General features: G+C 36.6%; 1 protein-coding gene across 2 annotated transcripts in view; it reads right to left on the bottom strand.

Moving 5' to 3' along the window:
- Window positions 1-14,087, bottom strand: part of LOC149262788 (DNA binding protein) — a 365,336-nt gene that overhangs the window by 209,358 nt on the left and 141,891 nt on the right. The gene's annotated exons all lie outside the window — the stretch shown is intronic.

Below are 14,087 nucleotides of genomic sequence, written 5' to 3'. Positions count from 1 at the left end.
AAGCACAGTAATCAATCTAAACAATTTGATAAGCACAGTAATTGGCTTCCTAATAAACAATTTGAATATCATATATAAAGGCAATTAATATACGTGAGTTGACAACAGTTAATATAGGTTTGCTTTAGGCTTTCCTTTAGCTCAGATTTCAGACCAATAAACAAGGAATTATGTAGTATGGAACAGGATGAGTTTCCAGAAATGGGAAATTTTTTAAGTGAAGTAATGGAAGCTGTCTCCAGACTTTGTCACCAGCATAAAGGAGATAATATGAACGTGTGTTACACAGATTTATAGTTAATTATGAATCTCCTTTTAAACTAATGCTGACTGCCTGGGAATATTCTTTCACAGGTTGTACTCTGAATACAGTGGGTTTACAGTGCGAATAAATCAACATCAACCAGATTTCAAATGTACACTACAGCTGGTAAATAGTAGGCAATTACAAATGTGCCTTCCAGCATAAAGTGTATTATAAATCTGCCCTCAAAAAGATGCTGAAATAATGACTTATTCAGCAGATTTACAAAACAGAGTTAAGTCTAGCCTTTCTTTAAATTTACAATAGCAAACACAACCAGACTAAAAGGGACAGTTCTAGAGTCCAAATTGTTGAAAAATGTAACTAGTGTCAGTCTTCATAATTTTATTTGAGTCATGATGTAATGAATTTGTCAAAAGAAAAAAAATTATTATGAAAGAAAAATATTTATTAAGCAATGGATTCATGCCTTATTATTTTATTTTTAGGTCAAAGTCTCCATTGTAGGCTTCTAGGGTTTATGGCAAGAGTCCTTGTCCTTGTCATCATGTAAAAGACCCTTCATGGGCTTTATCCATCAAGAAAGAAATTTATTTTAATGTAAATCAGGTGATTTAGGCCTCCTCCACCAAATCGGCGTCATCAAAGGAATTCGACCTCACAGATTCACTATATATTGGCAGCTATTCGACCTCATTTGGAGCACCAACCAAGAAGTTCGATCTGCAATAGCTGGAGGCAGAAAAGAAGAGAAAAAATCCCTAGAAATAGAAAACCCTAGCGAAGAAGTAGACATTTGTCAAGCAAGAAGAGTTTCTTTTCTCTCCCTTTGACTCACACGTACGAAATTCTGAAGCCGCTGAGGAGACCGAAATTTCAGATCTGTAGTAGTGCCGAAATTCTGGACGCTGGGGGCAGAAAATTTTGTGTTGTCGCTGGGTTGAAACTAGAAGGCAAGAAGAGACTATTGAAGTTTGCAAAATCATCTTGGAAGGCTAACTTGGTGGAGGAGGAAGGTTTTTTGGTCAGGTCTAAGGTCTTGGTTTTCAAATTGATTTGAATCTATTAGTGGAAGAGTTTGACAGTGCTTTGCCCTATAGAGGAGTTTTAGCCCTGGCTGAGTGCCTACATCTAGTGTCGTTGATCTTCATGTTTTGATTTGATGATTGCTTGATGAAAAAAAAATAAAAGAAGAACATAAAGAAAGTTAATAAGACTACAAGAATATCACAAGTAATTATCAACATAAGAGAATCTTTCTACCTTTCTGATTTTCTAACATGGTATCAGAGTTGAGATGGAGGAAAGAAAAAGGCAGCTTGAAGGTCCATTGAAAGAAGGGTTTAGAAGGTAGGAACAAAAGAAGATTATTAAGGAATGGATCCTTCAAGAAGAAAAGCCTACTATCTATATCAAGCAATGTAGAAAAAGCTGAAGTCGGGATTAAATCGGCAAGGGTCCAGAAATTGAAAAAGTCATTATAGTCAGGAGTTTTTTGAAAAAGTCGGCAAAAAGTCGACAAAATTAAAAAAAATACAAAAATATTCATTTTTTTTAATCCCGATTTTTTCAATAAAATCTCAACTTTTTCAAAAAATTCCCAATTTTTTCAAAAAAATTAAAAAATAGTTAAAGAAAATATCTCATTCACGATTTTTTGGAAAAAATCTCGATTTAATCCCGACTTTTTCAACTAGGAAAAAATCGGCTGATTTAATTGGTCAGCGAAAAAAATCGCATTTTGGGGATTTAATCCCAATTTTTTCCAGACTTTTTCCACACTGCACTGTGTTATTATCAAGTGAAGGAGATATTATAAATTCTATGGCAACCTCAATGAAACCAAAATATAATCTAGAAGGAACCTCCAACTACAGGGCATGGAAGAAGAGAATGGATCTTATTCTTGCTAGGCACAAAGTTTCGATTTTGGTCAAGGAAAAGTTAAGAAACCTACAAATGATGCAGGAAAGGAAAAGTACAGGGAAACCATGAGTCTAATAGTAGCTGGATTAAAAGACAATCTAATCCCATACATATCCAATATAGATTCTGCACAAAAAATGTATGAAGCTCTCTCCAAGTTGCTCACCATCAAGAACATTGGTGAGATAGATAGTCTCAAGAATAACTAAGAACAATAAAGATGACAAAAGATGATATTGTGTCATCATATTTTATAAGGATCTCTAGAATAAGAGATGAACTCCAAGCTATTGATGAGTTGTACTAGAGAAAACTCGTGATCGTTGCACTAGTAGTTCTACCAAAATCTTGGAGCCCCTTTGCATCAGGCATTAGTAGTTGGAAAGATACACCAACCCTCGAACAAATGTGGAATGCACGCAGGAATAGTACAAGGAAACTAACATCTTAACCATGAATCTAATAGTAGATGGAGTAAAAGACAATCTAATCGCATACATATCCAATATAGATTCTGCACAAGAAATGTATGAAGCTCTCTCCAAGTTGTTTACCATCAAGAACATTGGTCAGATAGCTAGTCTCCAGAATAACTAAGAACAATAAAGATGACAAAAGATGATACTGTGAACAATAAAGATGACAAAAGATGATATTGTGTCGTCATATTTTATAAGGATCTCTAGAATAAGAAATGAACTCCAAGCTATTGATGAAGTTGTACCAAAGAAAATTCATGATCGTTTCACTATTAGTTCTACCAAAATCTTGGAGCCCCTTTGCATCAGGAATTAGCAGTTGGAAAGATACACCAACCTTTGAACAAATGTGAATGCATGCAGTCAAGAAGAAGCTCGCATCTCATTAGTAAATGACAAAAAGGAGGATGAAGAAAGCAACAGTTAAAGTGCTTACTTTGCCCATCACAAAAAGAAGGGAGTGTTGACCACTTCATGTTAACTACCCCATAGTTGTACATTTTTCCGTGCATGGATTTTAATCATGTTCGAGCACTCAGATGATCCACAGATTCATCATTATCAACCATATGTACACTGGAGTTTTGTAAATCCATTCTGCATTTTGTAATGTAAATGATCCTAGTAAGACAAATGTACGTAACAACCTAGGTAAATTTATTTTTCTAATGATGATTTCCATCCTAGGAGGTTTTCCATCTCATCGATTCATGTGTGTTTCTAAACACGGATGATCAGCAAATTTTTTTCCCTCCAGCTTCACCGCAAAGCTAGAGTGGATTTTGTCGTCAAGATCTTAAATGAGTCATAGTGTTATTTATCGAGTCTCTATAAAAGTGATTTGGGAATAATTCTAACTATTTGGTTAGATTATTTTATTACAAATCACTTAGTCTACTAGATCATAAGGGGTAATTGTTGAGGGTCTATAACGATGATCCTAGTAAGACAAATGTATGTAACAACCTAGGTAAATTTATTTTTCTAATGATGATTTCCATCCTAGGAGGTTTTTCATCTCACCGATTCATGTGTGTTTCTAAACACGGATGATCGGCAGAATTTTTCCCTCCAGCCTCACCCCAAAGCTAGGGTGGATTTTGTCGTCGAGATCTTAAATGAGTCCTAGTGTTATTTATTGAGTCTCTGTAAAAGTGATTTGGGAATAATTCTAGCTATTTGGTTAGATTATTTTATTACAAATCACTTAGTCTACTAGATCATATTTTGTGTCACAGAAATGGGTAATTGTTGAGGGTCTATAACAAACCGGTGTTCCCCTTTCATAGGTTAGAAATGTAATATTTCATGTAAATAATATTTTAGCTATAATGCTAAAGTATTATAGAATTGTAAAAATTAATAATCCCCTCATGAATCAATTAATTAATTTTCTGGCTAAAATAAATTAAAAAGCTAAAGCCAGAAATTTAATTAATTTAGGTCCTAAGAAAAATTAAATCCTCCATCATTTAAAATTTGTGGGTTTTAAAGTTTTTAATTTTTTGAGGTCCCCAACCAAGGGAATATTGAAAATTTCAAGATATTTTGGACCCTTGGGCCATAGTAATTAAATCAAAATCAATTTTTTGAGGCAATTAACTCAAAATAATCATTTTTGAGTTAATTAAGAGGGAATTAAAAACGAAATTAGAATTTCTTCAAAAAATAACTTTATTTCAACGGTGATGATTAAAAGATCATTTGATCTTCATCAATGGTTGAGATTGTTTTGACGGGGACCAAGCCAACTAGCCGATGGAGAATTTATCTATAAATTAGAGATTTCTCTCCATTATTTGGATATGATCTTTCAATCGTGTACTTGCTCTGAGAAAGCTCTTGTAACTTTTTTCTGGTTAATAAAACGCAAAGACTTTGGGGTTTCAGACCGTGGTGTTCCTCTTTCAGATTTATGTGGTAATATTGCTCTTAATACTCTGCTGCTTTTATTTGTATTTGTTGGATAATAGCTTTTGAGGATTGATTTGTGCAAAGATTTCTGGGTTTTTAAAATATCATGTTGATTTGATTTGATTTCATGATTATTTTGAATCTCTATTAATCTAACAATCAGATCTAAGTGTGCAAAAGTTATTATTCAGGATCTGCGCGTCTGGGGAAGTCCTCAGCTGGACCAACTGACTCTCAAATTACAGAATCTAAAGAGCCTACTATTTTTAATTTTTGAAGTCATCTTACAAAATATTTTATTTGCAGGGTTGTTTTTGGGCATGTGCCTCTTTAAAATTTCCAGGTTCTTTATAAATTTGTGCAAAATTGTTTAGATCTAGCTAATATAGGGCTTTGATCTACAGATTTGCTAGATCTGTGGAATATTATTGTAGATTTCTAAATTTCAAATTTTTTAATTCATTGGGGTTTTGAGTATTTCATATTTTTGTATATACATGTTTTGGGGTTTTCTAGCTTTTGTTTGTGCAAGAACAAACCTGAAAATTGCAGGTGATTTTTGTGGATTTTGAAGACAAGACTCGACCTCCAGTTTATTTGCAGGTTGAAGAAAATTTACAAAAAGATCGTGGGAAAAAAATTTTAGGGCCTTGAGGCCCCGCGCTGGCCATCTCCAACCCTCTACTCTCTTTCTTTCTTCTCGGCCTCCCTTTTCTTTTTCTTGGCCTTCCTCCCCTACTCCTCGGCCCCTCTTCCTTCTTCTTGGCCTCCCCTCTTCCTCCTTCTCGACCTCCCTCTTCTCACCCTCAAGCCTCTCTTCTTTCACTCCCAATTGTTGATTTGGGGTAGCATTGGATGTGCTCTAGCCATGAAAATTGGTGGAGAGGCCAAAGCACATGAGATCTCCAAGACCCAGAAATGGTTGGGGCAGATTCTTCCCGGTTTAGGAGATATTAAAATAATTAATATTTTTAATGGTGTTCCTAAGTCTAAACTTAGGAAAAATAAAATATTAATGGGTATTAATATAAAATTGGGTTAGAAGGTTTCAAAAGACATGGATCAAGCCAAATCTAATCTTAGCCGTTGATTAGATATTTAATATCAGGTGTTAAAAGACCAACAGGAAAAGTATAAGAGGAGGCTTGAGGGTCAGTTGGGGAACACACCAGAGTGATCAGTCATTCATTTTGCTAGAGCAGGGTTTCTAAGCAAAAGTGAATCAATGATCAGCAGCGAGGAGCAGTGAGTACTGAGCAGAGAAACAAAGACAATGCCAAGAGACCAACGCAGAAGCAGAGAGCAAGAGCAGCAACCAGAGCAGGCCATGCAAAGCCCAGCAGAGACAGCGCAAAGCCTAGAGGGATTATGTAATCCACACAAAAGGCAGAGGGAGTGACGCAGAAGGTCCCAGAGGCTACGTTGTGCCTCGGAGGGCTAACGCAGAGGGTTCTGGGGCTAATGCAGTGTAGCAAGAGGCTGACGCAGAGGCCAGCAGGACTAGCACTGAGCTTCAGAGTCGCCGGAGAGGGTTTCGTGGGACAGGTTTTCTGAATACCTGTTTCCAAATAGAGAGGTATTGCTGCCGTGTATTTTTCTCTATCGGGTGAGCCAGTTAGGCACCCAGTTGTACTCAAGGAAATACTGCATAATAATAAACCCTCGGAATAGCTGCACCGGTTTTCCCGCATTGGGTTTTTCCGAGGACATTTGTCCAAAAATAACAGTGTCACTTGTGTGTTTGTTTTCTTTCAGTTGATGATCTGTAGATGTTGTAATTGTATTGTGTTTATTTCGGTATTTAAATGCTTTAAATAACTTGTTCAAATTTAAAAGTAGAAGAAATAAACCAGCACAATACAGATTAATTTTCTAACGGATAGACTTAGAAAATTCAACACCTATCACCACTAAATTTTCCATAAAATTTCACTACAAATTTTAACAAATTTTTAACAAAAAAAATTATGAGTTGAAGATCTTCAGTGACTTGGGCAGCTTGTCTCCAAGTGTCTTCAAGCCCCTAAGGGCTGACTGGTGCACATCCTCTAAACCTTTCCTCATTTCATTTATCTGATTGAAAGCAAGGCTAATACTGGCATAGATTTTCAATTAGTTGAAGTTTAGCAACAAATTTAATTTACATCTTTTACTGCAGTGCATTTCAGAAATAGAATTATTTTTAGAAACTTTTTTGCATGCTAATTGACAAATTTCTAAATATTATTTCACTATTTTTCAGTAATTTATTTCTGAGTTTTAAGATCAAATGCATCACTAGATTGGAAGTAGTTAAACTCAGAAATTTTTTGCAGTGTTAGTTATTAGTTTGTCATGTGATGTTTTTGTTGTTATACATAGAAAAAATCTGAATATTGCATGATAATAGGACCACTGGTTTAAAATATATTGTTGGCATTGACATTTGTTTTAAAAGCAGATTACTAAATTGATATTTCATTGATGTAATCTGAGTTTAAGCACTTAGTTTAATTTCTGAAGTACATTTGTTTTTTACATGCTCATGCAAGTAGGACTAATCTAGTTTTACTTATGCATCTAACGATCTTTGATTGAGTACCTCATACAAAAGGATTTATGAATATTAAGTGTTTTATTTTCATCGTATTATATTGGTTTCCTATTGTATATTTCAGTAATTATTTGTGCAGAATTCATATTCTACATTGCTGGTATAAGTATTTGTTTTCACATTAAGATCATCATTTTTCTGAGCCTCAAGTTAAAAAAGACTTGAGACATATTTCAGAAATAACTAATATTTTAGGCCCTCCTTTCGCCATCACTTCATTTCACTTTGCATCTGCATAACAAGCTAGCTCTTGCACATTGAAAAAAAAAAAAATCCAAGCATAAGCTTGGTCAATAGAAACATTAAGGGGTCAAACTTAGAACAGGCATTTAACTAAAATTAACCAAGTCCCTGCATTTCCCATGGTTTTAAGTTTTGCATTTGCATATAAGATAGTTGAATCATTCAGCAGCAGTTTCCCATCCATTACTTGGACTTTATTTCCTTCACAAGACAGTTGACTCCACAAGGCACTGGTATCATTTTCCTCAAATCAAATTGAATCCTTCAAAATCTTGCACAATCTAAACAAGTATCGGTTGCTTAACTGTGTCTCCCAGATTGATTGGTTCCCAACTAATCTTCCTATTGAAGAAAGTGTAACAAGGTTTGGTCTTCACAATGACATGATCTTTGTAAATGATGTAATAAAAGAGAATAAATTATCTTTGTATGTCTTGCTACATGGGTTTCATGAGCAAGAAGTGTAATTAGGTAAAAGACTTCTTCTTGATGTCTTTAGGATTTATTAATATGTCAGAGTCATGTCATGTATAAAGAAGCTCTTCATGAGCCTATGTAAAATGCATTCTAGCCTAGAGCAGCCCTCCAAGACCAAGCTCAATCCTCCACCAGCAAGCTTAAAGAAGGCAGCCAACAAATCGAGAAAGAGATCCTCATGTCAACTTCAAAATTGAATTAAAATATGTAATTAAATGAAAAGTCGACTTGGGTAAAAGACATGTCAGTTCACATGTTCAAGTCGGCTCATTTTTTAGGACAAAGCACTATAAATATATGGCTAGGGTCTGCGTAAAAGACAAGAACTGAACTCATTTTCTCTCTCTGAAATTCCGCATATATGAAAAGGAGAAAATCTGCATTGCGAAAAGGTAATTGGTTAAGGGCTTGACTGCACCTCAAATGGGGATAAGGTGCAGGCAAGCTACACCTCGAATGGATAGAAGGAGCAGAGAGGACTTCGAATGGATAGATAGTCTCGGCATAAGGATGCCTCTGCTTTCTCAGATATTACCACAGTCTTGGCACAATGATAAGCTGCAGTGACAAATATGATCAGTCTCAGAGGATACAGTCTCGGCATAATGAAGAGCCGCAGTAACCATTACAGTCTTGGCATAAATGGGATAGCAAGGATCTCAGTACAGCAAAGAATAGTATCACATCTCAGTGGATCTATTTCCTAGCAGTCAATATATATATATATATGATGAAAAGAACTTCGGATCCCTCTCTGTCTTTATATAGTCTCATATCTCGGTTTAGGAAAGATCACAATGATCCTACAATCACAGTCACAGCCTCATCATGGAATACATGCTCACATGCTCACAGTTAACATCATGATCTCAGCTAGGATATAGTGATGATCCAAGAGCATATGGCGATATGGAGCAACAGTAATCTTGATGATTAATGAAACTCTTGGTGCATTGATTAATGGACAAAATCAATGTCACAGTGAAGATATTAATAAGGTCAAGAGATCTCGTTGACATGATGAAGATCTCAGTGATGTTGTAGCGATGGCTTCAATGGTGCGGCAATGAGGATGATCCTAGCAGTGACAGAGAAATGGATTGATGTCTTGGTCTTGGAAGAGGCAGAATGTGTCAAGTGTCATGGTCTTTCTATTCGTCAATTGGAATCTCTATAAGAAGAATTTTTGTGTGGGTTTTCCTCTCCAAGAGAGAGAGGTTTTGGCCCTAACAGAAAGCCAAATATTGTGTTCTTGTCTCTTTTGTTTTTGATAGCAGTTTGATGAAGTAAACACACACACTAATAATGTAAAGAAGATCGAGCTAAGATAAACTGTCAAAACACTTCACAAGTTGTTATCATGCTAAGAAGAATCACCTTAATTCTGAATGCCCTAGATTCTTCAACATGGTATCAGAGGGAAGGTTCAGCAGGCAAAGAAAGGGCAGAAAAGAGACATGCAAAGATCAAGTTTCAAGCAAAGCATCTAAGCAAGCTGAAGATCTACATCTTGATCAAACCCTAGATCAAAGGATCAACCTACAACAGCAGTATATAGTAACAAGGGTTGTTGTCTATCCGATCAAGGAGATAGTCTTCAACAGCAAGGGTTTTGGAGATCTACAGTCAAAAGATAAAAACCTTCAGATCTCAGGATACATACCAACAGCTTTGATGCCTCCCACAGTCTCGGTCTACAACATGCCACTATTCTTTTCTATAAAATCACAGTCCTAAAATCTCGGATTCTCAGAACTTAATGATATATATTTGAGGGCAGATATAGGAGCTGGAATGGACAAGTACTCGTTATAGAAGCCATACTATCTGATGGACAAGCAACCTCAATACGAAGTTGCATACTACAAGGTTCCAAAAGTACAATTATATCAACAGTTTGTATATCAAGATAGCTTCCTATCAAGGATCTCATCCGGTGGAAGCATCAATACATCTGCCTTAACTACTGCCAACATGATCAAGGTGAAGATTTCATCTTCACATCTCAAGTAAATATTTTCATTAATCATTTTTCTTTGAAATGACTTCATGAATGCAAGGAGATCTATAGGATAGATGGGTTATCTAAGGTCCTTGCATGGAATAAGAATGATTGACAAAATCCTTATAGAGAAGGGAAGTCAGTGAACAGGTCTCCATTGAACTCATGAGAAGGAACTCTTAAAAGTCCTTTCATCTCTTTGTAGCAAGAAAGGGGACAGATAAAAGATATATAAAATGCTAGTAGAGGTGATCTTTGAAATGCAGTAATGAAGGAATATCTTCATGAGATCTCGTTTGGGAGATCTGAGAAAGATGATATGAAAATAATCATCTACGTTCTTAATAAGCAAGATGACAAGTGTCCTTGGGATATGGAAATTTCCTCATGCAACAATTTGTGGTCTCTATGCCAGATAGAGAAAGACAAGTTGAAAGGACTCAAATATGTGCAGAAAGGAAAGGGAAAGTTGACAAGACATAATAGTACTATGGAAGAGGAGCTCATATCGCCGAAAGGGTGGAGGAAGCTAAAGAAAAGGACCAAGGAAAGAGGGAGTAACAAACCTCTAATATAAGTGAGATGGTGTCCCTCATAAAAGGATCCTATCATAGGCTTCAAAATCCCTTGCAGATATGACCATGATAATAAGATGCATTGTGGCATCATGGAAGCATCATGGAAACAAGAGTTCATGATATCACCATGGGAATCATGAAGGGCATAATCCGTGGAAGTCTAACATGAAAGATGTAGCTTGTGGGAACCTCATTGGACATTAAAGGAAAGGAAGAAGTCATCCAAATCAAAGGAAACACTTGCCAGATGGGGATATGCAAGATCCTCAAGATTCTTTGATAGAAACCTCAGCGAAGGATCCACTAATCTGGGAAGGCAACAAGTGTTTCATCAAGAAATCCAATTTATGGAATTCATGATATGATGGTATGATGACATGAGAAATAAAGCAGATCAAGGGATTGAAGATCTTTTCAATATAGGAAGTTGTTGGAAGAAACCTTATGTATGCTTGTATTGTATTTAATATTGTAATGTCATGACATATAGTTGCAGGTAACATGGGTCAAGCATGATCAAGAGAAAAAGAATCTCCTCCTTTGAAAGGATAAAGAAAGACATAAGTCACACCAGATAAAATCAACATAATATATCCTCATATGGAGTATGAGGTGGTTGACTACAATTGAAGAACTCTGGTTGAAAGTTCCTGGGAGTGGACAATGTGAGGATGGAAGAGATCGTGAAGTATGCAACCATGATGAAGGCAATCAACATCCATAGGATCAGGAAGCTTTGACTAGGAAATCTCTCAGAAAGATATGGAGACTCTGATTAAAGTTTGAAAAGATGAAGACCCTTGACAACATATATCTTTGCGAGATATGTCAACATGTACGCAGGGTGTTGATACCTATAAGATGTCACTAGAAAAAGGCCATCACCAAAAAGGTAATATGTGATTTGCTTTTGGTTTCTGACCTTTTGGAGAAAGTCTGGGTATCTGTGCAAGGCCATGGTAAGAAGAGTTGTGAAGGATGTCACAACTATGTACCTCATGATCTAGAGCAATCACCGTTGAAGAAAATATGGCCCTATGAAGGAAGCCCCAGATGTAAAGCCAAGGAGGATACTTTCCGGGAAAAGAAGGAATGACATGATGGAGGAAAGTGATGGATGGTTGAACCCTACATATGAAGAAATTGATGACATCGAAGTCTTGAATCATCAGTCAACTAGAAGACCCTATAAAGTATTGATGATAGGGTCCCTGGGTAAGAGGGAGCTCTAGGAGGTTCCTATGAGTAAAGGAACTCGAGTAAGTTTCTGAGTGAAGAGAAACTTGGAACTCATCCCTAATTAAGAGAGAGAGTTAGACACGACATTCTTGTCTTCAGGTTGGAAGAAAAAATGGAGGATTGTGTAATCATTTGGCATCTGACACTCTTTGAGGATGTGGTAGGGCATCCAAGATAAGATTGAGCAAGAGGACCGATATTCTTGAGGATTGGGAACCCAATATGAGGATAGTCCTAGTAGGGCATACTCACAGAACACCCGGGTGGGTATGACCCTAAGAGAGACAATGATGATGCATGTCTATCAATCATTGGTCTCACCAACATTGTGTGTTATGATCTAAGTAAGAGATGGAGTTGTTAGTCAAGGCCTTGCTATATGAAACAATGTTGGTTGAAATAATACTATAACAGATGGACTGCAAATACGATTCTTCTTATGAGAAATTCTTCAGATTGAGAATGACCAAGTACCATTATGAATACCTCCCTAGTTAAGAGGGAGTGTTGAAGAAAGTGTAACTAAGTTTGGTCTTCACAATGACATTATCTTTGTAAATGATGTAATAAAAGAGAATAAATTATTTTTGTATGTCTTGCTACATGGGTTTCATGAGCAAAAGTGTAATTACGTAAAAGAATTCTTCTTGATGCCTTTAGGATTTATTAATATGTCAAAGAGTCATGTCATGTATAAAGAAGCTATTCATGAGCCTATGTAAAATGTATTCTAGCCTAGAGCAGCCCTCCAAAACCAAGCTCAATCCTCCATCAGCGAGCTTAAAGAAGGCAGCCAAAAAATCGAGAAAGAGATCCTCATGTCGGCTTCAAAACTGAATTAAAATACGCAATTAAATGACATGTCAGCTTGGGTAAAAGACATGTCGGTTCACATGTTCAAGTCGGCTCATTTTTTAGGACAAAGCACTATAACTAGGTGGCTAGGGTCTACACAAAAGACAAGAACTGAACTCGTTTTCTCTCTCTGAAATTCTACATATATCAAAAGGAGCAGATCCGCATTGTGAAAGGGTAATTGGTTAGGGGCTTGACTGCACCTTAGATGGGGATAAGGTGCAGGCAAGCTACACCTCGAATGGATAGGAGCAGAGAGGACTTCGAATGGATAGATAGTCTTAGCATAAGGATGTCTCTGCTCTCTCGGATATTACCACAGCCTTGGCACAATGATAAGCCATAGTAACAATAGTGACAAATATGATTAGTCTCGGAGGATACGGTCTTGGCATAATGAAGAGCCACAGTAACCATTACAATCTCGGCATAAATGGGATAGCAAGGATCTCAACACAGTGAAGAATAGTATCACATCTCGGTGGACCTATTTCCTAGCAGTCAATATATTTATATATATATATATATATATATATATATATGTGATGAAAAGAACTTCGGATCCCTCTCTGTCTTTGTATAGTCTCACTGTCTCAGTTTAAGAAAGATCACAATGATCCTACAGTCACAGTCACAGCCTCATCATGGAATACACGCTCGCATGCTCACAGTTAACATGATGATCTCAGCTAGGATATAGTGATGATCCAAGAGCAGATGGAGATATGGAGCAACAGTAATCTTGATGATTAATGAAGCTCTCGGTGCATTGATTAATGGACAGAATCAAGGTCACAGTGAAGATCTCAATAAGGACAAGAGATCTCGTTGACATGATGAAGGTCTTAGTGATGTTGTAGCGATGGCTTCAATGGTGCAGCAATGAGGATGATCCCAGCAGTGATAGAGAAATGGATTGATGTCTTGGTCTTGGAGAGGCAAAATGTGTCAAGGGTCATGGTCTTGGTATTCGTCAATTGGAATCTCTATAAGAAGAATTTTTGTGCGGGTTTTCCTCTCCAAGAGGGAGAGGTTTTGGCCCTGGCAGAAAGCCAAATATTTTGTGTTCTTGTCTCTTTTGTTTTTTATAGCAGTTTGATGAAGTAAACACACACACTAATAATGTAAAGAAGATCAAGCTAAGATAAATTGTCAAAACACTCCACAAATTGTTATCATGCTAAGAAGAAACACCTTAATTTCGAATACCCTAGATTCTTCAACACTTCCCTCATTCCATTTCCATAGGGTCTACCCCCCTTAGTTTGTTATTGGGAAACAGCTCAAACGGAGAGATTGGGGATCAGTGTGACAACCCCCGAACAGAGTTGTTGTCGCAGTGGCTAGACATTTTGTGCGACAACAGGGAGTATACAAGAAGTTCAAAGGACCAAAGAAGAAGGTTGATCTATCAAATATTGAATGCTACAATTGTCATAAGATGCGACACTACAAAATTCGATGTCCTAAAAACCCAAGAAATAAAAAGAGAGAAAGACAACATGCAAATATTGTC

Source organism: Pinus tabuliformis, chromosome 6 (assembly GCF_031772625.1).
Source record: "Pinus tabuliformis cultivar Carrire ecotype Pingquan chromosome 6, CPIR1, whole genome shotgun sequence".
Lineage (NCBI taxonomy): Eukaryota > Viridiplantae > Streptophyta > Pinopsida > Pinales > Pinaceae > Pinus > Pinus tabuliformis.
Note: the sequence above shows the minus strand (reverse complement) of the source record. Positions and strands in the feature narration are given on the sequence as shown.